The sequence below is a fragment of the Thermobia domestica genome, chromosome 1 (assembly GCF_964235325.1).
Source record: "Thermobia domestica chromosome 1, izTheDome1.hap1.1, whole genome shotgun sequence".
In the NCBI taxonomy this organism is placed as follows: domain Eukaryota; kingdom Metazoa; phylum Arthropoda; class Insecta; order Zygentoma; family Lepismatidae; genus Thermobia; species Thermobia domestica.
This window is the reverse complement of record NC_137454.1, coordinates 85,436,379-85,452,369: the sequence shown is the minus strand read 5'-3', so window position 1 is coordinate 85,452,369 and position 15,991 is coordinate 85,436,379. Positions and strand designations below refer to the sequence as shown.

The following is a 15,991-nucleotide window of genomic DNA, read 5'->3' as shown; positions in this document are numbered from 1 at the left end:
TTATTTTATAATTGGGAGCTGGGAAAGGTTGTCCAATTTGTGTAGCCTTCTCTCTTACCCACTTCTCACCTTAGTGTTCACTGATTTATGAAAAGAAAACCAAAACAATACTGTATTCAACAGATGCATAGATTTTGTCAACATAGACCTTGTGTATTGATAATAGATTAAGTAAATGTATATTTTGTTTATCTGAAAGATCAGGAACGCCTAATTAAGTTGTGATGACCTGAGCTACGGATATCCTTGCATGACAAGCAATTCATCAAGGACGTCTGTTCTGCTTAAGTTCTTCGAGCAGCTACTTCCAAAAAAAGAAAGTAAGAAATAAGAAAAGGTAGTCTCTCTTCCATACCCACCAACATAATTTCAGTTCTCACGTTTCCGCGCAGATGGTTGATAGTTAGAATAAACGCTCTTTCCCCAAATATGTAATTACATTTCTTGAACTTATTCTTCTGTTATTATTACTTCAATCAAAATATATTGTCATATTAACACATAAGAAAAGGAACTACACATATAACCTTGAAAATAACCCCATGTTACGTAAAGCTGTCTAACCTAATTTTTAAATATTTTTATAGTATTGATGTGAGTTATTTTTGGATGTGAATTATTTGGAATTTAAGTCCTTTTTCAGCACCTGGCTACGTGAGACATGTACCGTACCTACATTATGTAAGTAATGTGAATTATGTAACACTATACAAAGGTACAATGTAAACAAATTCTGAACTTTTTAAAACCACATTTACAATTTATTATCGTTATTGTAAATTCTTACATCAAGAGTGCTAATTTTATATTCATTTTCAAAGTTTGAAATTAGCCCTCTCCGCTGGAGACACCACTTTAACAACACCTTTTCTAGACGAAACACCCTCAACCACTGATGATTTCAGACATTTTCCCCGGTAGGCAATTTCAGTACACACGAGATAGTCATGAAAATTTCCCTAAAAATTCTGAAACGGAATTTGTTTCGTTTCATGGAAGGTTGTTTAACTTTTTCCTAAATTATTTATCTACCCTAAACTTTATTTGAATCAATAGTTTTGAAAAGGTCATGAGTCAGAAAAATAAAATTATCAAAAAATAGAAGGAAAACTTTTAATTTTTGAAAATCCTGCTAGACATGAAATTATCTACCCTTGTTTGAACAAGTTGAGTTTTCTAGTCATTGTATATACAAAATGAACAACTTGTATAGAACAACTGTAGCAATAAAAAGTATAGTCAATGTAAACTAGGCATTTTCTGACTCACGACTTTTACAAAACTACTGATTCATTTGTAATAGAAGTCCCATTATAAAATAGTAACACAAAGTGAAAAATCTAACAATTCTTCATTTCTGAAAAACTGTTAGAAAAATTTAATGTACTTTTTCCATTGAATCTATTTTAGACCACGGAAAATCATATCAACATTTTATAAGATTCATGTACGCGATACAATGTTTCTTATGATTTTACTACTTTTCTACATTTACTTAGTTTCGTCTGGTATAAATAAGCAGACACAATATAAATTATCTATACTAAGATTTTGATTTCCCAAAATCCCAAGATTTAACCGAAGTAACTCTTTAAAACAAATACTGATTTTTTTTAGAAAATAAAAAAAAATATCTATATATTCGTTTACAAAATAAAGTAAATTATAACTAATAAACAAGTTGACTTTTGTAGTTGTTCTACCAAGTTAGAAAACAATATAAAAGAAAAATAGAAAGCTGCAAACTACAATAAGTAACTTCATTTTAATGTATAAAATGAAAAGACATATCTTTTCTTATCATATAATTATTATATTTTGTTTTATTATTCTTTATATATATATATATATATATATATATATATATATATATATATATACGAGGTGTGTTAGAAAAGGAATGTTGACTGATTTTGTACTAACTAAAGTTTTTGTTTTTCAAACAACAATGTTATCCCCTTCAAAGTGGTTCCTTTGGGCAGCTATACGCCGGCGAAGTTATTGTTCCCACTCTTGGTAGCAGCGCTGGAAGTCTTCAACTGATCGGTCACAGTCTTTTGAATGTTCTCCATGGTTCCAAAATGACGTCCTTTTAGGACACGTTTCAATTTCGGGAAAACAAAAAAAGTTACAAGAACTCAAATCAGGTGAATAGGGGGTTGAGGAGCAACAGTAATGCGTTTTGAGGTCAAAAATTCACATATTTTTTATTGTCCTTCTGTTCAGTTGTGAGGTTTTTCGGCACCATTTTGGCACAAATCTTTCGCATGTTCAAATCGTCTGTCAAAATTTGATATACGGTGAAAGTGTTTAAATTTAACTCTACATTCATCATCCTTATTGTTAAACGACGGTTTGATCTCACAAGAGCCCTCACACGTTCAACGTTTTCGTCAGTTTTTGAAGATGTAGGTCTCCCTGAGCGAAGTTCATCTTCAACGTGTTCCCGTCCTTCCAAAAATGATTTGTGCCAGCAGAAAACTTGTGCTCTTGATAAGCAATGTTCCCCATAGACCTGTTTCAACTTTTCAAAAGTCACACTCGCGGATTCACCAAGTTTAACACAAAAGTTTATTGCACAACGTTGCTCTAAATTTCGATGCTCCATTTCCGTAACACAGAACAAAAACACAACTTCACTGATGGCGATGTCAAAAATAATGTGTTAGCTGTACGGAATAATGTGTTATATATACAGAGAAACATAAAACTTTGGACAAAAGTCAAAATCTTATAGAAAAAGTGTTGTGTAAGCAGAATATAAACATTGTAAATGTATGTAAACTATGTAAATTTGAACACTATTGTCTATGATTGTTCGATGAGTAATTACCATGTCCATTTTATTAACAAAAATGATCAATTGAGGCTCGTAAAAGCAAAGTAGTGTGAGTCAGTTTTCAATAAGCTATAATGATTAGAGATTGATTCTTTGCGGTGAAGCATGTTGTATTTCACTCATGGGTACATCCACGAGTGAATTACGACGTGCTTCACCATCCAGTTTAGAATCAATTTTGTTGCGTAGTCAATTTTCTGAGTGAAACTAAACCTTATTGAAAACTAACTTACACGTTACACCACTTCAAGAGCCTCAATTGTGCGTGTCCGTCCATCAGGCGGATGTTACTCTTACAGCTTATTTTTTGGATGTTACCAACTAATGGTTAATAAAATGATAGGTTGATTGCAATACACATTGAAATAAAAAATTATGTTGTTTATAATACATTTTTGAAAAAAGAGAATATTTTGTTGTACCGAGTTGTCATGGATAATTTGCACTGTACCCCCAGCAGAAAAAGATTGCGGAACACTTTCTTAGAGGGTAAAATAACGAACGGTTACAGATGTAATTAAGACATAAAATCTCGAATAGCTCAAGCGAAGAATGTATTTGAAGAAAAATAGAAGCTTCTAACCGGAAGCATCGGTATAGAACTTCAGAAAAGGGTGATGAAAACATATGTGTGGAGTGTGGCATTGTGTGGGTGTGAGATATAAACACTAGAAGAGGGAAACCGAAGAAGGGAAGTTTTGAAATGTGGTGCTATAGAAGAATGTTGAAAGTTAGATAGGCGAAAAAGGTGTTAAATGTGTATTGGGAATGGAAGGGAAAAAATGAGTACATTGAAGAATATTTCAAAAAGATGAGATAGATGATCAGACACACTATGAGATATGGAGGAATAATACTAGTAGTTATGGAGGGAATTGCAAAAGGAAAACATCTAGAGCAAGGCCACGATTGAAATTTACGGACCAAATAATACAAGATATAGAGAAGAAAACCTACAAAGAAATTAAACGTCTGGCCCAGGATAAGATAGGCTGGAAAGCAGCTTCAAATCAATCGCGAGGTTGCTGACCTGAGATTATATATATATATATATATATATATATATATATATATATATATATATATATATATATATATATATATATATATATATATATATATATATATATTCCCAGATTTATGCCCACTGGTCAAGAAAGTTTTGGATCCGCCTCTGATTTAAACGTTGATGAAAATTTTTCATTGTGTACGTAGACCTACAATCACTTTATCAATTTATACGGGTTTTGTACTATGACTATAAAATTAGTCTCATAGTTTTATACTATGAATCATGTAACACTAGAAATCTAAGGCTTGGGTGAACTAGTGCGGCCCATGAGACTATTGAAATTTCTCATCCTGTCTCGAATGTAAAGAGGTATTTCTCAACTCATGGGAACATAAAACATAGTAGTTGTAGAAACAAAGTAATGGAAACCACAAGGTCCTAAACAACCCCAACACAAAATCCACATTATGCATCCTAAAATCGAACCAGAGACTCTGCACTCTAGAAGTATTGGTACCACTTTACCATTGAGGCACCAATTTTCATGCTAGAAAGGCTCAAACAAGAGTAGCTAGGACAGAAAAGCCCAATTTAGATTCTTGTTTAAAATTGTTATCGTGATTTTAAATACATTATCATTTTAAACTTTCCAACGTATTCTTGCCAGTTAATATTCTACATTCATCTGTTAAAAGTTTATAACTCGAGGGAAAAAAAAACGAATTTTAGTTGTTTACTTTATAGATTGCAAGTGGGCCAACTGAAATTCGTTCAAACTTGTTTACCTCATGAATGAATAAATTATCAACCATCTTCTTCGTGTTGTCGTGAAGACTGAAAACAGTAAGAATTAAGAATAAAGAAGGCACCTGATGTTAAAGAAAAGAAAACGAAATAACTAAAAGCAAAACAGCTTCAAGAATAACAAGATTTCAGCTAGCCAAGTTCCTTCAGGACAATAGCTGTCAATCAAAACCAGCTTTCTAGGGGTCCAAACGCTAATAACATTATTATAATTTTGCCCTAACAGTACATCTAAGCTATATTCTTTGTGTAGTGTATAACTAATGGAGGTTCCATTCTCTCTTTCCGAAAATGCTCAGGGCAGCGATTGCCTTTTTAAAAAAAAATCTCAGTTTAAGCCTGTAGTTTGATATGTAATGTGATAACTCAGATCAAGCTTTAAAATATTATTTTTATAAAAATATGTCTTTCTCATAGTAAATCTTTGAATAGTACAATCAGAAGCAGTATTAAATATAGGTTGGGGGTATAAGAAATGCCAAACTTTACTTAATATTGTTTCTGACTGTACATCTCATAGTAAATCCATGATTTGTTTGTTTCATCTTCTGATTTTGAATCAAAATTTCGTTCAATTCAGTATTAATCTTTTCATTGCTTATTTTAATTTTTATAAGATTGATATTTTCGTAAATATAATAATAATAATAATAATAATAATAATAATAATAATAATAATAATAATAATAATAATAATAATAATAATAATAATAATACAAGCATTAAAACATATAGGGTCTTGTGCAGAGTCATGCTGATGCGTGATTAGTACCATACTAAGTTTACAGTTACCGTTAACCAAAATAGTACCGATAAAATTATGATCTTACAACAAAAATAGAAAACACATATTTAGCTTATTGTAATGTTGATTGTTAGTATTGTATCAATATAAATATTAAAGTAACTTACAGTTAGTACATTTTTTTATCTCGATTGACAAACATATTGTGTAGTTTTCTTAAGAATAATGACAATTTTTTGCACTCTTGACCGAGTCGTGCGTAGGAAAGAATATTAAAAGTCAAAACTTCCCAAAATGCATGATTAAGAGATAAAGTTACAAGTACTATTGACACCATTACCATTAACAATCCTGAAAATAAGTGTTAAATTGTATTTATATCACAGACCAAGAATAGAGAAAAAATAAGTTCTACTTTTTCATCGAGAAAATTTCCTCTGTATCTTCAGTCCTTCGAAACGTATTCCGGTGTCTCGTGTTCGTTTATGAGATATTTCTCCAATAATAGTCGAAACATTCCATGTAGGACCGGCAAAGATAAAATGGCGAGGACAAAAAAACACAAGTCAATAGGGCTCTGGTCGAAACGGCTCCGTGTGAAACGGGCCAGTGGCAAAACGACACCAAGTCAGAAGGGTCCAGGTCAAAGGAGCCCTCCTTTTAAACGGCCTCATGCCTCTAAAGGCTCCTGCGTCAGAAGGATTCGGGTCAAAGAGGCGTCAAGTCAGCCTTGGTCAAAAAAGCCGCTCGAAAAGTTCCTGCATCGAAAAGGTCACGACTCAAAAGGGACCCAGTCAAAAAGACCGTGTCAAAAGACAGTCAAAATGCCCAGCATAAAGAGAAGCCTGAAATCGATAGCCCAAAATCAAAGTATGAAAAGTGAATATAAGTAAAAGAAAAAAGGGAATAAAGAAAGAGAAAAAGAGAAAAAGTATTCTTTAAACATCATCTAATTTATTTGTGTTGAAATAACATGCATAGTTGCTGAACTCGAGTTTCTTTCTGAGTGAATTTTCTGAGCTCGTGCGAAGCAGTTGCCTTTTTAGTTTGCCCCAAATCACGGCTGCCTAGTCGAAATTAAGCACAATTATAGCTCACTAAAATTGCTGTAGCTGCTTGAAACTTGATACATTATTATGTTACTTAATAAAATTCGGCACGGGGATTATGAAGGAGGTATTTTTGGATTATTTTTACGGTATCTCGAACCCTTTTCAAGATATTGGCATAGTTTAGGTTTGGGGAGTCAAAATCATCGTAGAGTTATAGGCTTAGTACATAAATGTTTCGTGATGGATTTTGACTCTTTGGAGTCAATTTTGAAGTTATTTTCCGATATGTCTCTGTACTGTTTACATCCCATTTTGTAAAAAATACGCCATCTATTATACAAGTTATGATCTGTTGTAAATATGAATTTTTTAAATTTACCGCGTGCTCCCAAGTATCTTTTGAGGAAATCTGTTCAAACTTCGGTCGCTAAGAACACGCTCACAATTTCTATAGAATGAAATAAAATAAGTATACTAAAAAGCACAGATGGTTTGTTCATGCTTTATTCCTTCAGTCAATAGTTCAGTTGCATGGAAAGCACTAAACTTAAACCAAATATTCATAAAAAAATAACAACAGAGAAAGATGCACACATACAAAGCCACGTGTAAATACTTTAATTCGAATAAAATACGTATTATCTACAGATTAGTTTTTTCCTTTTCTTTCTTTCTTTCGATTTCTTTTTTATTTATACATACTTTGATACTTTGGTTTCATTCTCTTTTAACACAGAGTACTTTCACTCGGTCTGTTCTGAGTATAGCCTTTTTAAAGCGGGCTCTTTTTGACCGTTGGCCTACTGAGAGTACGGGCCCTGGCCATAGGTCCCGAGGAATAGCATATCTGACAGCAGTTCTCTCCGGATCCGGTATATACTGTACAATCCAATATATATATATATATATATATATATATATATATATATATATATATATATATATATATATATATATATATATATATATATATATATATATATATATATAAACTGGCATACATTCTGAGTTCCGGGCAGTTTTTTTTTCTTCTGTGGTGCCTTTTCGACAGGAGGCCATTTCTCGTAGAGTTCTTTTGACGTGTGTTCGTTTGTCGAAGATAAAAAGTTTGTGATAATACTGAGATCGGGCGGCTATCCAGGCAGTGAAACCATATGTCAAAACAGGTAGGTGTTGAGGATTGTGTGTGGCTTGAGACCCCAGATAGTACCAGTAAAACATTTCAAGAGATTGATACGATTATAAGCTTTAGTAGTTACTGTTTTCAGACATTGTGATCAAGTAAGATGACGATCAAAGGTAATTCTTAGATACGTTACTGTATTTTTGGCCTGAAGGGGCACTTGATCAACATATAGAGATAAGCGACGTGGGTTTCTGCGCACTCTGGAAGTGCATCGTGGTAGTAAGAAGACCATGGCCTATGTTTTTGTTCCGTTAATAGTAAGTCTCCAGTGATTACACCAGGTACTGAATCGATCGATAGCAAGCTGGAGAACTGTATTGATCTGTTGGATAGAGTTTTCGAGTTCAAGGAAAGCCGTGTCATCGGCATATTGGAAAATATGAATGTTATCAGCTAGTCTGGGCATGTCAGCGACTTACAAGAGATAGAGTAGAGGAGATAATGCAGACCCTTGTGGCACTTCAGTAAGTAGAAAGACCGGATGCGATAAACAGTCCTGAATGGAGATGTAAACGAGACAGTTGGTAATGAAATTGTAAATTAGGCGGATGTAGTACATAAGGAGTCGAAACTGAACAAGTTTGTATATTAGCCCGTGGTGCCAGACTTTATCAAACGCCTTTTCTAAGTCAAATAGGACTGCAGGATAGTTTTGCAGAATTGAAATCTTTGAGTTTTACGTCCCACGGTTATGCCGGTTGGGCTAAAGGAGAGGGTGATGATGAGTAATGAATGAAATGGTGGAATGAAGAAAGTGGGAGGAAACGGGAGAACCCCGAGAAAACCCACGCACACGGTGTTTGTCCACCACAAAGTTCACTTGGCGAGGGCTGGGATCGAACCCGGGACCCCAAGCACCAGTGGTGAACGCTCTACCACTGAGCCACCGCGGCCCCTAGTTTTGCAGAATTATTGAGTAATAAGTGATGATAATCTTAGAAGCTGATCGTTAAAAGAATATGAGGGTCTGAAGTCGGCCTGTCTGAAAGGAATTAAGCTGCGATCGTTTATTATTTTCTGCTTTTTAGTGTTTTTATTAGTTGCTACTTTTTTAGCACTTTTGTTCAAGTCGGTTGATATTGCTTTTTTTAAAAAGGTTTTATTTTCTAGTTTTTAGTGCGTTTTTGAAGTCGATTATTTTTTTTAAGTTTTTAATTTTTTCCACTTTCAACTATATATATATACAGGATGTCCATAAAGTCCTTTGCCACCCCTAAAACTCGGAAACGGTGAAATATATGTCAAAATGAGAAAACACGTATTTCATCATTTCAAAAGTACCACATAATGAGGGAATCAAAGTTGCCCCAGAGCCCTCGGAGGGTCCCAGACGGAGTCCAGCTCAAAATTTTCTAATGGCAAGGGGGTCAAGTAGTATATCGTTTGAAAGCTATTTTCAAAAGAAAGACGATGGAATAAGTTTCAATGCTCTATAGTAAACTTGTAGAAAATGGCGGCAGGTCAAAATCTTAATACAGTTGGCATTGAAAAGTCTTTGGCCACTCCTAGAAATCTGAAATGGCTCAACAGATATCAAAACATAAAAGCACATGCCACCATTTCAAAAGTACCACGTTTAGAAGGAAACAAAGTTGCCCCAGGGTCCCTCGGAAAGTCCCTACGGGTCCAACTCAAACTTTTCAAATGACAATGGGACCAAGTACCGTTTGAAAGCTATTGTTAAAAGAAGGAAGATGGAAAAGGTTTTATGTTTTAATACTAACCATGCGTGCATTGCGGGGGGATTAAACTGTTAACACGGCCTTCATCAAAATGTCCATGTCACTTCCAGTGATTCGAAACGGTAAAACATAAGATGTCAAAATGCTAGGGATTTAGGATTTAGATTTCTGGGCTTTCGGCATCTATGGCCATTTAGAAGCGTGTTACACTTTTTCGATCGAGTGACCCCACCGGGAATCGAACCGAGGACCGCTCGCACCGAAAGCGAGAGCGTTAGCGACTACGCTATGCGGGGCCACTGTCAAAATGCTAAAAGGAGTGTTTCCTTATTTGTAAAGTACACCTTTTCGATGTACAAATATTTGTCCCAGAATCCCCGCAGGTTCCCAAGTGGGGTCCAACTTAAAATTTGCGAATAGGAAAAGGGTCAAGTACCATAGTGTTTGAAAGTTATTGGTAAAAGAATGAAGATGATACAAGTTCGGAACGGCTATGCAAACCGTGTCCGAAAGAACAGGGATTGAGTGAATTGATAGCTATGTGAACAGTCAGATCTATTGAAAGGTTTAATTAACTGGATGCCATGTTACTACTAATTGAGACAATACTATATCAAGTAGAAGTGTGCCTACTATTACTTCTGATGTTATTACTAATGCTCCTATTACAATTAGTAGTACTATTATTAGTATTACTACAATTCGCTTTACAAGGCTGTGCTAACATTTTCAGTCCCCCGCCACTTCACACGAGGTTAGTATACCCACAAGACTTGTTCCATCTGCCTTCTTTTAACAATTGCTTTCAAACGGCCATTTACAACTTTTGCGTTGATCCCCATTTGGGACCCTCCGAGGGACCCTGAGGCAACTGTTTCCCTCAATACATAGTACTTTTTAAATGCTGAGATACGTATTTTTCAGTTTTGATATATGTTGAGCCATTTCAGATTTCTAGGAGTGACCAAAGACTTTTCAATGTAAACTGTATTAAGATTTTGACCTGTAGCCATTTTGTACAGGTCTACTATACAGCATCGAAACTTATTCCATCGTCTTTCCTTTGAAAATAGCTTTCAAACGATATACTTGACCCCCTTGCCATTTAAAAATTTTGAGTTGGACCCTGTCTGGGACCCTCCGAGGGACCCTGGGACAACTTTGATTCCCTCAATACGTAGTATTTTTGAAATTATGAAATTTATGTTTTCTCATTTTGACATATATATTTCACCGTTTCCGAGTTTTAGGAGTGGCAAAGGACTTTATGGACACCCTATATATATATATATATATATATATATATATATATATATATATATATATATATATATATATATATATATATATATATATATATGGGGGGTATGTATGTATGTATGTATCGTTACTGGATTCTTCATGGGCATAAACGAGATATTAACAGTGTCAACTGTTGTGGAGTTTTGTTTTTCTAACTTAAACTGTTATCAGATCCTGATAAAATTTGTTGGAACCTACAAAAAAGTATACCCTTTGAAACTAGAAAAGAATAATCAAAATCGAAAAATCTATTATTTGTTGAAGTTATGTGTAAACAGGGAGAGAATAAAGCCGGTTAATTGCGATATTAACATGGTTAGCCGTTTATGAGTTTCATAGTCTAGCTCTGAAGATTATTGGAGGCGGCATGTGTCGACTGTTTGATGTTCCTTGCGGAAAAGCACTTGGTGTTGTTTGTAAATTCGATGCATTTTGCAATAATCACTAAGAATATTTGAGTGCACACTGTCGAACATAGAAAAGGCAGCATGGCAAGCATTCAAGTTAGTGCGTTGGGAATACAAAAGCATCAAATTATAGAACTATTGTTAGTATATAGTGCTCTGTTTCCAAAGCAGGGAATGCCCTGAAATTACATATTTTGGATTCACATTTGAGTTCTTACCACAAAATTTAGACATTGTTAATTATGAATATGGGGAACGGTTTTACCAGGACATCGCACCATTCAGTGGATTATGGAACAGTGGATGATGATGTAAAATGCGTATCCTACCTACAACGACAAAAAAAAAAAAAAAAAAAAAAAAGTACGTGTTAAGAGGAAACGGACTTCACATATCGATTTAGCACCTCTAATTTAGTTAAAATTAGTTGTTTTCAACTAAAGGACAGAACATGACCACAAAATAATGTTATTATCGACAACGGAAAACAATTTTTAGAGCCATAAAAATTCTTCTTCCTCAAGAAATCCGTACGAGAGGGATATATATGTAATTCGATGTAAAAATATGATTATATCTCTATGTATCACCTTTGAGAAACATTGTACCTAAACATAAATTAAAATTTGAGATATAATCATATTTTTGAATAATTGTATATCTCATTAATCAAACTGTGTACTATGATCTGATTAGTGTTATAATGAAGAGCTTACTTCCGTTTATCGTACAGTGTCAATTTTTAGGTTTACAAAAAAAATCTCTATTTTCTCGAAAACTGCACATGAGGACTTCCATTTATCCATATCATTTTGTTCGATAAGATGTATTAATTGACATTCTTTTCCCCCGTTAAAGACTAATAATGTCGTAAAATTTAACAGAATTTCGCAAACACTATTTGGCCTACTTTCTACGTATGACTAAAAGTAAGACTAAGAAGTGGCCAAAGCGTAGTGAGACTCTTACACTTTTTGCTATATAAGAAATCAATCACTGCTCAATGTTTCTTCCTTCTCAGTATATCAGAAATTCTGAGTAAAAGACATGAAATTCTTATGTAGGTGCAGAACTCCCCCCCTCCCGCACCCATCAACCAGAATCTGAAATGCCGTTGCAGATGGAATACATCTCTTCCTCCTTTTACTCTCTGTGTATCTTATATTCGTGTTCCATTATAATAATAATTCAGGAAAACGCTTATTATAGTATTTTTTTTTCTTAGAGATATCTACAATAATTTTTTTGTTATTATTCTAAAATTGAGACAAAAGTCCTTGAAGATCAGAGATAGAAAGTACGGATAGAACATTAGGAAGCTACATACCTGCGAAATCTGCATATTTATTATTTTGAGATTATCGCAACATGTCAACTGCGTACAATATAATTGTACTATGCTAAAACAGAAAATTACACATGTTTAATTGGTATAGGTGGGAATTGAATCATAATTACTATAATCTATAATTTCTTCCGTTTTTTCCAACTATCATTAGATTTTGTTTATATTTCTTTTATAAAAGTAGTTCTGTAATAATACAAAGAGTATGAATAATTTGCGTTTTTGGAATTTAGTTTTTTTTTTTTTTTAAGTGTTTGCAATTACTCCTGCTGTTATGAAAGGGCAATTGCTGTTAGTCTAATAAAATTGCTATTTATTTATTAAAAAAAACAGGTTTCTTTTGTACTTCTCTCAGTTGGCTTTGTGAAGGATATATGGGAGGACAGGATAGGAGATTCTTTATTAACGAGGACGAATAGCCGCGTTAGATAACTAAAATAGGTGTGTGAATTATAAAATAAATTGTTGTGCAAGTTACTTGCTCGCGCTTTTGATTGGTGAGAACCTGTCAAATAGGAAGTACACAAATAATTACTACTTTAATTTGTTTACTACAATCCAAACCAGATGTCAATCTAAGTCTTTATGTAATATTATAACAATTTTTGCTTTTAAAATTAAATTCAAGGTGAGTGATTACATCACACAGTAATGAACTACCAAACAGACTTCTTGCTGTAAGATACAAAGAAATATATTCTGTGTAGAATTTGTACTATATCATTCAACCATTCAACAGATTTTACATTTTAAGTCTTCTAATCCAATAGTTCCCAACCAATGTGTCGCTGAGTTCCACTGTATGCAGTGTTCGTAGTTTGAGGAAATTTCCCTAATCTAGGGAAATTTCGTAGTTAAATTTAACAAAAAGAGAATAATGGATTTTTTCGATAAAATGTGAAAATCCAGGCTGACCGAGTGACCAATCTTCTGAAATAAAGCAATACAATAATAATAGTTTGTATGTGTGTTTAAAGTAACATAATTTACACCCATTGTTCGCTAAGTATATAATAGTATTTTTTGTTAAAAAAAAGAACAAGAAAAAGAAAAAAAAGAAGGAAAAAGTAAAAAATAGAAGCAAAAAACAAATAAATAAAATAAATGTGGTTCGCACTTCCATTAATACAGCTAAATTAATCTTATTACATAACTTGTGTCATAGGAATTAGACATTCAACAAACTGGGGAAAATTTGATAAGAAAAGGGAAAATTTTGTGTCAGTCGAGGGAAATTTTCATACGGAAATCTACGAACACTGACTGTATGGGCCGTGAAATTTTAGAATTTAAAAATGAGGAAGCAATTAGATCTAATAATAAACCAGGATGCAATTAATAATAAGTTAAAATAAATTTTGTGACAGACTGTACCAGTTCACCTCTCCTGCGGCAGCAATGCTCAGTACTATAACTTATACTCGTAGTCTTATACTAGAAATTATAATTTACATTATTATTAATAGAACTAATAAAAATCAAACGTGATACTGTGAGCAAACAGTAAAGTGTAAGAAAAGGTTGGGAACCTCTGTTCTGAACATTTTGCTACATTACCACAAAATACTGGAAAAACCCTCATGTCTCTACTTGTAGTAGAGGTCTGCACGGGCTGGAATCTTTAGTCCGGGCCCGGCCCGGCCCGTGAATTTATGATAAATTAGGCCCGGCCCGAGTCCAAAATATGTTTTAGCATTTAGGCCCGAGGTCGTGTGATAATCAAATTAGCCCGAATTACAGAAACTTAATAATTAACTCAAAATTATATTTTTATTTACAGCAATTGGAGGTTTAATTATGCAGTTGTGCTTTAAAAGTTCTTCAGAAAGAACGGTCCGATAAATATTGTTGTACAGTATATTTATACAGTTAGGCCCGAAATGGTCCGAGAAATATGGCTGTATATTTAAAAATTTAAGGCCCGAACCCGGCCCGGGCCCAAAGTGACATATGCTTTGTAGGCCCGGGTTCGGCCCGAGCCCGTGCAGACCTCTAACTTGTAGGGGAAGGGAGTAATGGCCATCTCCTGTGGAAAATCTTACATTAAGTGAATATTGCATACTGTACTAGAAACCTTCTTTTTTCTTGTATACGCGTAAAATACGATTCAGATTTAATTAAGGAAGTAGCTACACCGAAAAAAGAATGAAAACTACATTGATCCTCATTTTCCATACCTTGGTGTGATTGAGATCATTAATACAGTCAGAAAATAACATCATAATGAATAAATCATGAATAAACATTTTTACAATCATTCAGCTGTCATTTGTCGAGAAGTCTCTATAACACCGCCTGAAGGAAAAACAACACCTGCCAAAAATGGAGGTTACTTTACATTGTTGATGAGAATGAGAGTAAAAGAATGAAAGTATACACTTGCACGGTATTATGTACGTCTCATACACCCGTGCAGTAGCATGCAAATGCACATGTGCACACAACGGCTTAAGCACCGGTAATTTAAATGTGCTTCATCTACGCAAATACACATATGCACATGCACGGCTCAAGCATAGGTTATGTACGTGTGCTGCATCCACGCAAATGCACATGTATACATAACGGCTACAGCACGGGTTATATAAATGTGTGTTTCATCCATGCAAATGCACATGTGCACATAACGGGTTAAGCACGGGTTACGTACGTGCGTTGCATCCATGCAAATTCACATGTGTACATAACGGCTTAAGCACGGGTTATATATAGGGATGATACCGAGACGGACTTTTATATACCGAGACCGAGACCGAGACGGACTTTTACATACCGAGACAAGACCGAGACCGAGACAGACCTCTATAAATCGAGACGAGACCGAGACGAGACTATAGTCAGTCTCGAAAGTCTCGGTCTCGTCTCGAATATTGATAGTTATTTTGCCTTTACTAAAAATTTGTTTCGTTGCTGTATGAGATAATATGGGGACGGTTGACTGATGTATAGTGGCGTATTTTGGGGGTAGGTATCGGGCTCAAGCCCCTCCCGAAATAAATTTGTAATCATTTTTTTGCATTGCATGTGCAACACAAATTTTTGTTACCCGTTCCTCAAGCCTCTCCCGAAACAAAATCCTCTGCTGTTGTATATAATCTTCTCTCTCTCTCTCTCTCTCTATCTATCTATCTATCTATCTATCTATCTATCTATCTATCTATCTATCTATCTATCTATCTATCTATCTATGTATAGGGTGGCCTATTTTAATCTTTCCACGGAAATATCTCGAAAACGGTTGAACCTAAATGTACTGAACAAAAACTAAGATAAGAAATACCATGGAGCAGATCGAATGGCGATGTCATGGTGCCCCCAGGGCCGCTCTTCAAGGGGGCCCGGGGCCCAACTTTAAAAATCTTAAATGGAAACATGGGTCGGGTAACACCTCGTTCGATAGGACTTTAAAAACTAAAAAGCGATGTGGCAAAAGATTTTTCATATCGGTCACCGTATTCAAAATAGCCTGAAGATATGTTACCTGCATCAGATGAACGTCCAGTAGCACTAATATGAAAACGGTTGAAGATAAATGAACCAAACAAAAATTCAAATATTAAATCCACGGGGCAAATCGAATAATGTTGTCGCGGTGCGCCCCAGGGCTGGCTCTCATG

General features: G+C 34.6%; 1 long non-coding RNA gene across 3 annotated transcripts in view; it reads right to left on the bottom strand.

The window, feature by feature from the left end:
- Positions 1 to 15,991, bottom strand: part of LOC145686965 (uncharacterized) — a 109,875-nt gene that overhangs the window by 38,829 nt on the left and 55,055 nt on the right. For 2 of the 3 annotated variants that reach the window (XR_014131658.1, XR_014131657.1), the window contains exon 3: positions 11,248 to 11,358. The exons of the other annotated variant lie outside the window; for it this stretch is intronic. This is a non-coding gene — a long non-coding RNA (uncharacterized LOC145686965). The remainder of the gene's footprint in view (positions 1 to 11,247; positions 11,359 to 15,991) is intronic. 3 annotated transcript variants of the gene reach the window in all.